We start from the raw sequence: 13,424 nt of genomic DNA, 5'->3' as shown, positions 1-13,424 counted from the left end.
CCAACTGAGCCACCCAGGTGCCCATGTTTACTTATTTTTTAGAGAGAAAGAAAGAGAGAGAGAGAGGAAAAAGTCGGGGAGGGGCAGAGACAGAGGGAGACACAGAATCTGAAGCAGGCTCCAGGCTCTGAGCTGTCAGCACAGAGCCTGATGCGGGGCTCGAACCCACGAACCATGAGATCATGACCTGAGCTGAAGTCAGATGCTAAACCGACTGAGCCACCCAGTTGCTCCTGCCTAGTTCCTCTTTAATAGGTCTCAGTCTTCTGTGAGGCACCAGGGTGGCTCAGTCAGTTGAGCACCCAACTTTGGTCAGGTCGTGATCTCACGGTTCATGTGTTCAAGCCCCGTGCTGGGCTTGCTGCTATCAGAGCAGAGCCCACTTTGGATCCTCTGTCCCCCTCTCTCTCTGCTGCTCCCCTGCTTGTTCTCTCTCTCTCTCTCTCTCTCTCTCTCTCAAAAATAAACATTTTAAAAATTAAAAAAAATAGCTCTCAGTCTTCTAGATATGAAGAAAAAGAGTATGTCTGCTTGTTCCTGTAGGCAAGTCATGTTTTCTACATCTCTGGTACCCTGAGCTATCCCCATGTCATGTAAAGATGCTGCACTCTCCTCTAGATGAAATTCAGCTTGCCAGTATCTCTAATGAAAAAGGGCATCTAGAACTAAAAGTCACATGCTCTACAAATTATGACCAACATTCATTCACTAGGAGACAGATATTTCAGAAAGAGTCAAATCCAAGAACCCTCTACTTCTTAGGGAGCAAGTCTTGACATATAGTATGGAAATGGCTAAATGAACAGAAAATATAAATCAATGCTATCCAAAGACAATGATGAGAAAAGTGGGGGGAGGGTAGTGAAAAAAAAAGTGTCATCAAGCTTTTTGTTCTGAAAGAAGTTAACTACCCTATATATTAGTTCACAACCTAAATTATCTGATATACTGGTAATGCAAATGTAATATGACCAAAGCTTTCTAAATTTGCAATAAGCATAGGTATACAGAGAGTAGTCTTAGTCTTTAAAATAAATTACTTTTAATCTCATCTAAAGAATCAAATGAAATCAAAACACTAGATGTAATTAAGACTGTCTAGTTTCCCTGGAGATTATACCAATCAGACGTGTTCAGCATTCTAGGAATGAAACATTTGATACAATTAAGGAAATCCTATTGAAAAAAATTAGTCTGTAAAACAGAGATAATATGGGACTAAGGAATGGTTTATTAATAACTCATTCAATTCTGGGTATAATAAATACAGCTATTACAACTTCAATTCACTAGTGGCTGAGCTCAAAATGCTAAAACGCTGCCACTCAATCTGCCTCAAGAATCCAGATCTAATCAGTAGAGGCACTGCCTGCTACATTTATTAAATCACAGAATTATTTTAGGCTTAAAAGAATTCAGATTTAAAAAAAAAAAAAGAAAAAGAAAAAGAAAAAAAACAAGGCTAGTAAAAGGTAGGGCCAGAATTCCAGACCAAAATCTAGTACCTTGTCCACTCTACTTAAACAACCCTTCGGATGTTTGAAAACAGCTGTCACACCCTCCCTTCTCCCTTCCCACCCCCTAACCAATCTTCTTTCCAAGGCCAGTTTCTTCAATGATTTAAAAGGTAGGGAGGATCTCTGAACAAAGTCCTACACGACTGACCTCTGGAAATTCAGTCGTGTCCTCTCATGTCGGAGAAGCCAGCTTAGACTGTGTCTTGAGGGGATAAGTGACTGGATGGGTGGAGACTGGCTGCCACCAACGAGGCTAAGATTCCTGAGCTTCAGGGCCACTTCTCAATCCCTCAGTTCCTCTGAATAAGGCAAAGCAAGAGAGGCCGGGAGATATAGCCCCGGAGCAGAGTCAGTGAGTGAGTGACTGCGGGAGAAGAGCAGAAGAGAGGCTAGAGCTATGCCAACATCAGAAGCGCCGGCTGACAGTACCTCCAGTTCAGGGGCCTTCCCCATGTACCCGGCCCCCCTCCAACAGCCCTCTCCCTACCCAGCTCTCAGCCAGCATGGTGGGTCTTTCCCATTACTGACTGAATCCTGGGGAAAACAGGAAATAGACTCTTCCAGAGAAAGTATACAGACACAGAGGGAGCTCTCCATGAGCTATAACCCCAAAGTAGAGAGGCTAGTAACCTAGATGATATCAAAATGGCCAGATGCTATGTGAAGAGAGTCACCAAGGCAAAAGGCTAAAATAGCAGATACTTGGAAAAAATGCTAAAGACGAAAAACAAAGAAAGGATTTTTTTAAACCTAGGCTTAGAATGAGAATAAAGCCAAGATAGATGTTAATTCTTAACTACAAATTGTGTTTGTTTTCACCATCAAAACGGACCTTAAATTCAGCCCAGCATAACAGGCTCTTTTTAAGCTGGTGCTACTATGCTATCTAGTTACTGTCCCTGATTATTCCCCTGGGTATCAACTTTCTTAAAGAATACTGTCTCCCACCTCCAGGCCTGCGGGCCTTCTGTCCTCCTGCCTCAGACTCCTTTCCTCTTTGCCTCATCCTTCCTTGACTTGCCCAGGCAGACTGGGGAGTGCTTTCTTCCAACTCCCAGAGCACCTTTGTAGCTTTGTAATTTCTTGGTTTGTAATTTCTTGGTTTACTTCCCTCCACAAGAGACCATGAGCTCAAAGAGTGTATCTCTGTATCCCAAGAATCTACAATAGCGTTTGGCTCATAACTTACCAAGTGAATGAATCAAACGGGAGAAGTGAGGATGCGTGAAGTGACAGCCACGCATCAGGCTTTCTGTCATGGATGTCTGTCATCTCTCCTCCACTGACTAATGACACACATGTGGAGAACAGTGCCTGAAGTATGGTAAGTGATCAATACTAACTAAATCCAGTAGATAAACATGAAAAGGGCTCTCTGACAGATTCAACAAAATATTTTTTTAATTTTTTTTAACGTTTCTTTATTTTTGAGAGAGAGAGAGAGATAAAGCATGACCAGGGGAGGGGCAGAGAGAGGGAGACACAGAATCTGAAGCAGGATCCAGGCTCTGAGCTATCAGCACAGAGCCCAACGCAGGGCTTGAACTCATGAACTCAAATCAGATCATGACCTGAGCCGAAGTCAGACGCTTAACCGACTGAACCACCCAGACGCCCCTCAACAAAGTATTATAGTCATAATATGAAGGTCCCTTCCAACTAACTCTAAGATACTATGGAGTTTTTTTTTTTAATGTATTTCTACAGATTTATACAAATTTCCCAGAAAATTTGGAAGAGGAGAAAGGAAACCAGTGTTTCCTTGGGGGCTCCAAATCTGTTAGGTACTTTACATATGACACTTTGTTTTTCAAAACCATCCTTGGAAATTGGATTACAAAGCCTATTTTATAGATAAAGAAACCCAAGACAGAGATGTAGAGAACCAAAATTTGAACTCGGGTGAGCCTGACCCCAATCCTAAGCTTTTTCCACATTACCACTTGAATCTCTTGGAGGAACCCAAAGCTCCCTTCCTTATCATTCCATTCCAAGGAAAAGGAGTTCTGAAATCAGCCAAGTCTCAATTAGGTCATAACTGCAGAGAAAAGAGCTTTCAAGGGGAGGCACAAACAGGTGAAAAGCTCTGTTTGAGTATCACCCCCTTTTCTTTGGGGAAAGGTTCACAGGGCTCTTCTGTTCCTCCCATGAGGCTAAAAGGGTAATTTTAGGGCCTTTCTAAAGAAAGGAGGAAGCAACTTCTCCTTGACTCTTCTCCTTTCCCCAGAGGTCAAATGAGAATCAGGCTATAATTCAGAGTAAAGACGGCCAGGAGGCAGCCACATAGGTCCACTTAGAGGCCTTAAGGTAGATTAGAGAGGGAAGCAGGCCTGAAGCTTCTATCACCTACATGCCAATTCACCAAGCTATAAGCCTACACAGAAAACTGGAGCCAAAGTCCTAGCTCCTAGCTAGCAGTACAGATGCTCCTTTGCCTGGAATGTTCAGTGTATAGAATGGTGGCATCTAATTGAGATGACAAGAAATCAGCCAAATTCTGTTTCCCCAAAATATGACTCACCAGTTGACAAAGTGAGGTGTACAACAAATGGTGCTGGGACAAGTGGATATCCACACACAAAAGAAATGGATCTGGACACCTACCTCACACATATACAAAAATGAACTCAAAATGGATCAAAGACTTCAATGTAAGAGCTAAAACTACAAAAATCCTAAGAGAAAACATACAGGTAAATCTTTGTGACCTTGAGTTAGGCAACAGTTTTTCAGATAGGACATCTAAAGCCAAACAACCAAAGAAAAAATAGACAAACTAGACTTCATAAAATTAAAAGCTTTTGTTCCTCAAAGGCCACTACCAAGAAAGTAAAAAGACAATCTACATAATGAGAGAAAATATTTGTAAAATATCTATCTGATAAGGGTCTAGTATTCAGAATATCAGAATATATAAAGAACTCTTTCAACTAAACAATAAAAAGACAATCCAGGGGCACCTGGGTGGCTCAGTCAGTTGAGGGACTGACTTGGCTCAGGTCTTGATCTCATGGTTCATGAGTCCAAGCCCCGCATCAGGCTCTGTGCGGACAGCTCAGAGCCTGGAGCCTGCTTCAGATTCTTTGTCTCCCTCTCTCTCTGCCTCTCTCTCTCTCTCTCTCTCAAAAATAAATATTTTAAAAAAAGATAATCTGGGGCGCCTTGGTGGCTCAGTCTTAGGTTAAGTGTCCGACTTAGGCTCAGGTCATGATCTCATGGTTTGTGGGTTCGGGCCCCGCATTGGGCTCTGTGCTGAATGCTTGCTCGGAACCTGGAGCTTGCTTTGGATTCTGTGTCTCCTTCTCTCTCCGCCCCTCCCCCACTCGTGCTCTGTCTCACCCTGTATCTCAAAAATAAATAAATGTAATAAAAAAATGTTTAAAGATAATCCAAATAAAAAAAAGCAAAGGATTTAAATACATATTTCTTCAAAGAAGATATACAAATTGCAATAAACACATGAAAAGATTTCAACATCATCAGTCATCAGGACAATGCAAATCGAAATATAATGACATACCTCTCCACACCTATTAGGATGGCAATAATCAAAAAGACAAGAAACAAGCATTGATGATTATATGGAGACATGAGGGCACTTACACATTTCTGGTGGGAATGTAAAATGGTGCAGCCACTCTAGAAAACACTTTGACACTCTTCAAAGAGTTAAACATACAGTTACTGTACAACCAGCATTTTCACTTTCAGGTATATACTCAGGAGAAATGAAAACATATGTTCACATAAAAACTCATATGCAAATATTCATAGCAGCTAGATTCCTGATAGCCAAAACTGGAAACACCACAAATGGCCACCTACTGATGTATACACAAAAGGTGGTATATCTATTTAACGGAATTTTACTTGGTCATCAAAAGGAATGAAGTACTAACACATACTACAATAGAAGCGATTCTGAAAAACATTGTGCTAACTGAGGGAAACCAAATGCAAAAGGCCTCATATTGTATGGCTCCATTTATATAATAGGCAAATCTACAGAGACAGAAGGTAGATTACTGAAGTAGATTAGTGTTTGTCAGGTGCTGGGGGAGGGGAGTTGGAGGTTGACTGCTAATGGATGTGGGATTTCTCTTTTAAGGTGATAAAACATTCTGGAATTAGATAGTGGTGATGACTGCAAACCCTAGTGATATCCTAAAAACTTGACTGTACACTTTAAAAGGGTGAATTTTATACTATGTTAATTATATCTCAATAAAAAAGGCACAACTATGAAAAATGAGCTAAGTGTACATAACATATGTACCATCAAAGAGCTATAACAGAAAAGCAATTAAGTTAACTTGAAAAGCACCGCTGTACATTGGTGTTTGCTTTCATAATAACAAATATGAAAAGCATTGAATTTTATTGTCATAAACTGAACACCAACATAAAGAAGGTTGAGAGGAAAAATTAATTTGATTTCCGTGAAAAAACGCCCAAGGATAAATATTTGCTTTCTTCCTGGTATCTCAGCTGATTGCAAGCTGAGCTCCCAAGAGCAGATAGAAGAGCCTCTATGTTAGATCTGCTAACCGCAAACAGACTTGAAAGAATTCGGGTATAAGAACCTGAGCCTCAGACGCACTGCCTTTGGTAAATGGTAAATGGTTTCTCTCCCAGCAAGCTCTGTCGCTGCGAGTGAGCATTCCACCACGATAACAACAAAGTAACAGAGTAGAACTTTCAATTACCAGCATCTCAACCTTAAGAGACTGGATGAACATTTTCCATAAGGCTTTTCTTAGATTCCCTGAATGAATATGTGTGAGTCCAAATGACCAATTTTTTCCAAATAAGTACAGCTCATGTGAAGAATACTGAATCACAGGGGCGCCTGGGTGGCTCAGTTGCTTAAGTGTCCGACTTCAGCTCAGGTTATGATCTCACGGTTCTTGAGTTCAAGCCCGCATTGGGCTCTGTGCTGACAGCCCAGAGCTGGAGCCTCCTTCAGATTCTGTGTCTCCCTCTGTCTCTGACCTCCCCTGCTTGTGCTCTGTCTCTCTCTCTCTCTCAAAAATAAACATTAAAAAAATTGTTTTAATTAAAAAAAGAATATTGAATCACAAGCAAACTTTGTACAAGTGAAAAACAACACAGTATTCTAGAACTGTGCCTGGAACATCATATGTACCCAATAAATATTTGTTGGATGAATGTTTATAATAGTTGATAATGTTTACTAAATACTTTGGATCAAAAATTAAGGCAAATGGTAACAGTATTTCTAAATTAACTTATCTTAGTCAATAGAAAGCTCTTTCTTTTTGTAATGTAATAGCACATTCTCACTGGCATTCAAACTGACACATCAATGGCTATTAAGAAAGATAATTAGTCCATTATAAGTAGAAAAGATATTCTGATTAATTATAAAAGTCACTGCCCCTCACTCAATAAATCTTTCTAAAATAGGGGCACCTGGGTGGCTCAGTCAGTTAAGCATCCCACTTCGGTTCAGGTCATGATCTCCCAGTTCATGAGTTCAAGTCCCATATCAGGCTCTGTGCTGATAGCTCAGAGCCTGGAGCCTGCTTCAATTCTGTCTCCCTCTCTCTCTTCCCCTCCCCCACTCACACTCTGTCTCTCTCTCTCTCTCTCAAAAATAAACAGTTAAAAAATTAAAAATAAATAAACCTTTCTGGAAATAAAAGAACTTCAGGTCAAAAACAAACAAACAAACAAACAAACAAACAAACAAAAACTTCAGGTTGACAAAACTGCATGAGTTTGTGAGGTGATTAGTTTCTCATACTCCACAATTCATTTTAGTTAACAAACTAAGAAAGAATATATCAATAAGGCTTAACAGTAAGTTGTCCACTCTTTACATTCTGGAACACTAAGATCCGAGCAAAACACAATTTGCCTCATTGATCCATACTGGACCTCAGCAGGAAGGAAAATTCTTTTTGAAGCACATCTTGAAACGTACTAATTTACCAGTGCCAGAAGGTCAGCAATTAATATTACATTACATTTTCCTTTTCTTAAGCCTCTTTTAAAAACAGGGAAATCATCTCGCAGTATCTAACAACTGTGAGTGCTTGAAATACTAAATAGGATCATATATAGGACAAAAGAAGTAGAAAGAAGCTTCAGAGATCACATCTTCTCCTCTCAGGACACTTCCAAAAGTGTCTAAGGATCCACTGTACAAGTTCACAAAGCGTGACAGACGCCATCAGAAAAAGTCTTCCTCAGAGCGCGCTTGGAGCACGTAAGCTCTATCTTCAAGGGGACGTGAAGATGACACGAGGACATCCCTTTGTATCAGCATCTTTTAGATTTTGGTTGGAAATCACACTACTCAACTCTCTTTTACTCACTTCCATTAACTCTTCCTTGATGGGCTGACATCACAAACTAGCATTTTTAAAGAAAATGCAGACAGTTATTTGGTCTCTGCATGGAAAGTACTTTCTAAGCATAAAGGTAATGAATCAAAAAGGAAAAGAGTAATAGGTAGAAAACATAGAATTATTTCAATTCTAGAAATAAAAAACCATCATAAATTAAGCGAAATGGCAATTGTGAGGGATGGTCCCATATGACAAAGAAGGGTTAATGTCCTTATTCTATCAAGAGTCCCCACAAATCAGTGTCTGGCCAAGACAGTACCCCCAGCATACCCCCTCTTCATCCATACAATAAATTACATTGTCCCTATGAAAAAGAGGTTACAGTTTCTCTCTCCCCCATCTTTTAGAATCATTCCAACTCCTTCTGCCTCGGTCCTTTGCCTCCTACCTCCTGCAAGCCCTCTTTCTTCCAAGTCCTGTTAGACTGAAGATTCAGATAAACACACGGTCAGCCTGGTCTTGATTTCAGATTTTCCCCGAGACGCAGCCTCTGAAACACTGCTTTCCACTTTGCTCTGTAGCTTGCGGGCAAGTTACAACTCGCCCCAGGCTCCATGGATACCTATCCAACTAATTCCAGCCAAAGCCCAGCATACTGGCTCCTGCCTGGACTGCGGGAAGCAGAAATCAAACAAACCATTGATTTTTAAAAACTGAGGCTCCGATATAAAAGCCATCAGAGTCTGTGCAGGTAATTCACAGAAAAGAAATACCTAATAGCTAACAATGAGATTTTTTAATGCTTAAAACCTCAATAATGAAAGATCTGAGTTAAAATGAGGAGGTACTATTTTTATCTGTGAAATTAGCAAAGATTTTTTAAAAATAATAATGCTAACACAGGCATCACAAAACTGATGGTAGGATGGTGAACTGGTATAATCTTTCTGAAGGCGGCCATATGTTTCAAGAGTAGTCCCAATGATCCTGTGCTTTGATTGTAATTGCATTTTTAGGAACTGATCTTAATCAGTTATCAAAAATCTAGTCAAAAGATTTAAATATAAAGACGTTCATCTCTTCATTTTTGTACTTGCAATATAAATATCCAACAATAAGTAAATTGCAAATAAATTACAGTTAATACACAATGTGGATTGTAATGAAGCTAATAAAATGATATAATAAGAGCTGACCCTACTATAGCAATGATGAAAGACCATTCACTGTTCTAAGCCAGCAACATGTACAGCCGACCTTTGAACAACACAGGTTTGAACTGTGCGGATCCACTTACACGTGGATCTTTTCCAATATGGTACAATGCTATAGATGTATTTTCTCTCCTTATGATTTTATTAATAACATTTTCTCCAGCTTGCTTTGTTGTAAGAATACAGTATCTAATACATCTAACATACAAAGTATGTGCTGTTTGTGTTATCGGTAAGGCCTCTGATCAATTGTAGGCTATTCGTAGTTACACTTGGGGGAGCCAAAAGCTGTATATGGATTTCCAACTGTGTTGGGGGATCGGTGCCCCTAAACCCCACATTGTCCAAAAGCCAACTCGTATTAACACATGTATTCCTCACAAAAACACAAACAGAACCTGTGAGGTAGGTAGATGCTATAAGCCTCCTCATTTTACCGTTGAGGAATCTCAGGCACAGAGAAGTTAAGTGATTACCTAAAGGTTATGCTGGGACAGACTCACATGAAATCCTAAAATCCAAAAAGGATTCTCATAAATTTGTAGCAAACTGATTTTTTGGCAAAACTTGACCTGAACTGATGCAAAACTATGTACAGCCTTTATCCCACTTAGAGTGACGTCATCTCACTAAAGAAAAAGTAATGTGTTTGATTACACGGTACTGCCCTAGACCCCACTTAAAAGTCAAACAGTATACACACCATGTTGTCTTTCTATAGTCAGACACACTCTCAACTTTAAAACACAACTAGCCCCACAGGTTTCAAATAAGGAATTGTGGGGGAGCTGAAATTCAAATCCAAGCATCCCATCTGTGTACCTCTGCAGTCTGTGCTGTTAACCACAATGTGGCGTTTTCAGAGACTAATGACATTGGAAAATGCTTGTAAGTCAGACATTCAAGTATTTATTAACTACATCCTATGTGCCAGTCACACAGACAAATAAAATTGCAATTGTGATAAATGCAAGGAGAGAGACGGTGTCAGAAGAGCCTATACCCGAAGGGGGTCTGTCCTAGATGGAGTGGTCAGAGGCAGTTTTCCCAGGGGAAACTATTTGGTCTAAGATGCGAAGGATGAGCAAGAGTTAACCAGACTAAAGAGAAGAGGGAAGAGCATACCTGGCAGGGAGAAGATCACGTGAAAAGGCCCTTAGTAGGAGGGAAAATGGTGACAAAGGACTGAAAAAGAACCAGTGTAATTGGAACACAGAGAACCAGCAGAGCCTACTGTAAGATCCGGCTGGAGAAGAGGAAGGTGCCACAGGGCCTTACAGGTAGAGTAACCATTTGCCCCGGAATGCTAGGGAACAGTCCCAGTGTAAATAATAGCACTGTCTTTTACTCTCAAAACTATCTTGATCTGGATGTTAAAGTATACAGCCACCCAATTTGTGGGCCATAGTAAGAAATTGATCTTTATCCTAAGAACAAAAGTCATGATGGATTTTAAGCAGGGGATGATGGAGGAGAAAAGAGGTATCATAATCAAATTTTAACTTTTAAAAGATTACTCCTGCTGCAGTGCAAAGAACAGATAGGAACATGAACAGGGCAGGATGAATACCTTTGGACTAGTTAAGAGGCTACTATAGGAGACCAGGCAAGAGATAATGGTAGCCTGGTGTAGGGTACCAGTGGTAGGGACTGAAATAAGTGGATGCGTTGACACTGATTTGAGGATAAAATGAACAGATAATCATTGGTTTGATGATAATTTAGAGATGGAAGGGGAGGGAGTGGCAGGTGTGAAGAAGGAGTCCAACATTTCTGGCTTGCAAACAGGAGGGATGATGGTGTGATTCATTGAGATAGAAACGCTAGAGATTTAAATCTCTAGATTTCAATGTTGGGCTAGAGATTTAAATGTGTGAAACGAAATATCTGCATACGGGTTGTAATGGGAAGGCTGGGGGAGGAGGGGAAGGAGGAGTGCATAATAATACAAGCAGGAAGTTTAGGTTCAAAATGTGTTGGTGTTTCTTTTTCCATTCACAGAGCCCTCCTCCAATGCATGACAACCCTATTTTCTGGTTGGACATTGGAGCTGTTTGGTGGGCGGACCAAAAAGGTCTGTCTTAGCTGGTGCTGTGGAACCAGGAGTATCAAACCACTTGCAGCATGCAAATATCCCTTACGACTAATTCCCAAGTGCTTTACATTCACGGTTCACGAAGCAGTTTCACACACAAGCTCCTTCGAGCCCACAACTTTGTGAGAAATTACAATCTGCATTGACAGATGAGGAAAGAGAGAAGAGTGCTTAAGTTTCCTATCCACGTGGCCAGTCAGGGGCTGCTCTAAGGCCATACAAGCTCCTCGGATTGCAACCACTGTGTGCAAGGGACTGCATCAAGTGCTGTAAGAAGTCCCCCATATTGAGGCCCTACTAGGAGCCAAGCGCTAGGAGATTAAAAAAGAGAGAAATGGGGGTGGGGGTAGGGAGCCCGCAAATTCAAATTTTAAGGATGTGTTCTTTTTTCCAAATCACACTTACCCTACAGTAAGTTCACTTTAAACTTCCAAAAGGGGTCAGGTCTCAGGATGGGTGGAGGTGAGAAGGTGGAGCTGAAACTGGGCAGACCGGGATCACCCCGAACACCAGACCCGGGGTATAGGAGGTCCCAACGGCTGGGCCCCCGGAGACACTGAGAGGGGAGGCGGGCCCGCCCGCAGCGGGAGGCCCTGCGGCCGGTTTGCCTGCGCGTTGCCACAGCAACGGCCGGGGCCCTGGGGCGCGGCGTCTGGGGGGTGGGGAACTCACCAGGCCTCGCGGGCCGGCCGGCCACCCGGGGGCGCGCACCCTCGGCTCTGGGGGTCGCCGAGCCCGGAATTCCGCCCCTGGAGAAACTTTTCGGCCGGCGGCGAGGCCGCGGGGAGGTGGACGGGGGCCGCGCGGGGACACGGCACGTCTGCTGCAGCGAAGCCCCTTCGCCCCGCGGCTGGGCGGGCGAGGAGGCGCCAGCGGGCCCCGCGAGCAGCCCTCCCAGAGGCGGGCCAGAGAACCCTGGCTCGGGGACAGAGAAGCAGCCGCACCTCACACGTAATGAAAGCCCGCTAACAGTGCCAGCGCGGTACCGAGGCGATGCCCAGCGGGTATTCCCAGGCAGAGCGCGGGAGGCAGCGGCCAGCCAGTGGCGGCCGGAACCGCACGCATCGCCCGGCGGTGTGTGCGGAGCTGGTCCCCAAACCCGGAAACATGAACCCGTTGTCAGCGCTGCGCGGAGGCCTGGGTGAAGGGTGTGTGTCCCCTCAGAGGGGCCGCGAACGCCGCTCACAGACAAGATGATAATTCCCAGAAATAAGTTTTAGCCACAAACCTCAGTGGAACCATCTGAAAGCAGGCCCCCTGCAATAGTGGCTAGAAATAATGGGTTCCAGCTGTACTAATGTATTTCTTGACCTGCTTTAGGAATGGCTTCTGTGAACAAGGGTCCTGCTCTAGAGCAGCTGTGGAGATGAAATGCAACTCTGCTAATACTGGCCTAATTATTTCAGTCAGATATCCTCTAAAATTCAGTTGATTAATAGCCAATAACTTGGTACAGCAGGTCCATTCATTTTATTGCTTAGAACCTGGAGGGGGGGGGGGGGTACCCTGGGCAACTGGTTCACGCTGTCCGGTTCATCAGAAAACTCAAAATGACGTCAGTTTTGCAAATTTTCCAAGCGCAAACAATCCCTGCCATATCCTGAACTGTAGAATTTTGGGGTCTTGGCCAGACTTTGTTCCGGAGAAATACAGAACTGTTGTACAAAAAGGATGTGGAATAGCCTGCAAGAATTTCCCCTTTGCCCCTCCCCCTCAACACTGCCCCATCCAAGCATGAGCGTTAGTGCCACAAAGTCCAACAAAAGGAGATGAACTTTGCCATCTGCTTCACTGAACTGTGAAGTGTACGGGTTTATTTGCCTTTAATCGTCAGCTATGAAGCCTTACATTCCAGATCCTTACCAAGAAATAAATTCAAATTGTTCACTTCCTAATGCCTATGAAAAGCCCAGTTGAGAGAAACTGCAGTTAGGGAGAATTGTTTAAAAGGTATGGAGATGACCCCTCTGGGTTATATAGTCTCTGGCTTATATAGTTTCAGGGTTAGCAAGTCCCAAACCTGACTACCTATCAGAGACATCTGTTTGTTTTGCTTCATTTTGTGTTTAAATACAGATTCACAGGTTACACTTATAGGAATCCCGATTTGACAGATCCCATTAAAATCATTTTTAAGAGGTCCTCAAGTGACCATGATACAAAGCCAGGTTGGACACACCACTAGCTATATTTTAGCCTGAAAGAAGACAGACAAAGACCACTGTCTTCACCCTTGCAAAATTGTCTGTACCAAGTCATGCTTTATCCTTATGCCATCTGATTA

At 42.5% G+C, this 13,424-nt stretch overlaps 1 protein-coding gene across 6 annotated transcripts in view; it reads right to left on the bottom strand.

The window, feature by feature from the left end:
* STK33 (serine/threonine kinase 33) overlaps window positions 1-11,912 on the bottom strand; it is a 175,423-nt gene extending 163,511 nt beyond the window's left edge. For 5 of the 6 annotated variants that reach the window (XM_078433186.2, XM_078433187.2, XM_078433183.2 and 2 more), the window contains exon 1: window positions 11,546-11,766. The gene's annotated coding sequence lies outside the window, so the exon portion shown is untranslated. Of the gene's footprint in view, window positions 1-11,545; window positions 11,767-11,812 lie in introns of those variants that run through there. The other variant, XM_078433185.2, reaches the window with a different exon arrangement.
* Window positions 11,913-13,424: the final 1,512 nt, after the last annotated feature.

Source organism: Panthera onca, chromosome D1 (assembly GCF_046562875.1).
Source record: "Panthera onca isolate mPanOnc1 chromosome D1, mPanOnc1 haplotype 2, whole genome shotgun sequence".
Lineage (NCBI taxonomy): Eukaryota > Metazoa > Chordata > Mammalia > Carnivora > Felidae > Panthera > Panthera onca.
Note: the sequence above shows the minus strand (reverse complement) of the source record. Positions and strands in the feature narration are given on the sequence as shown.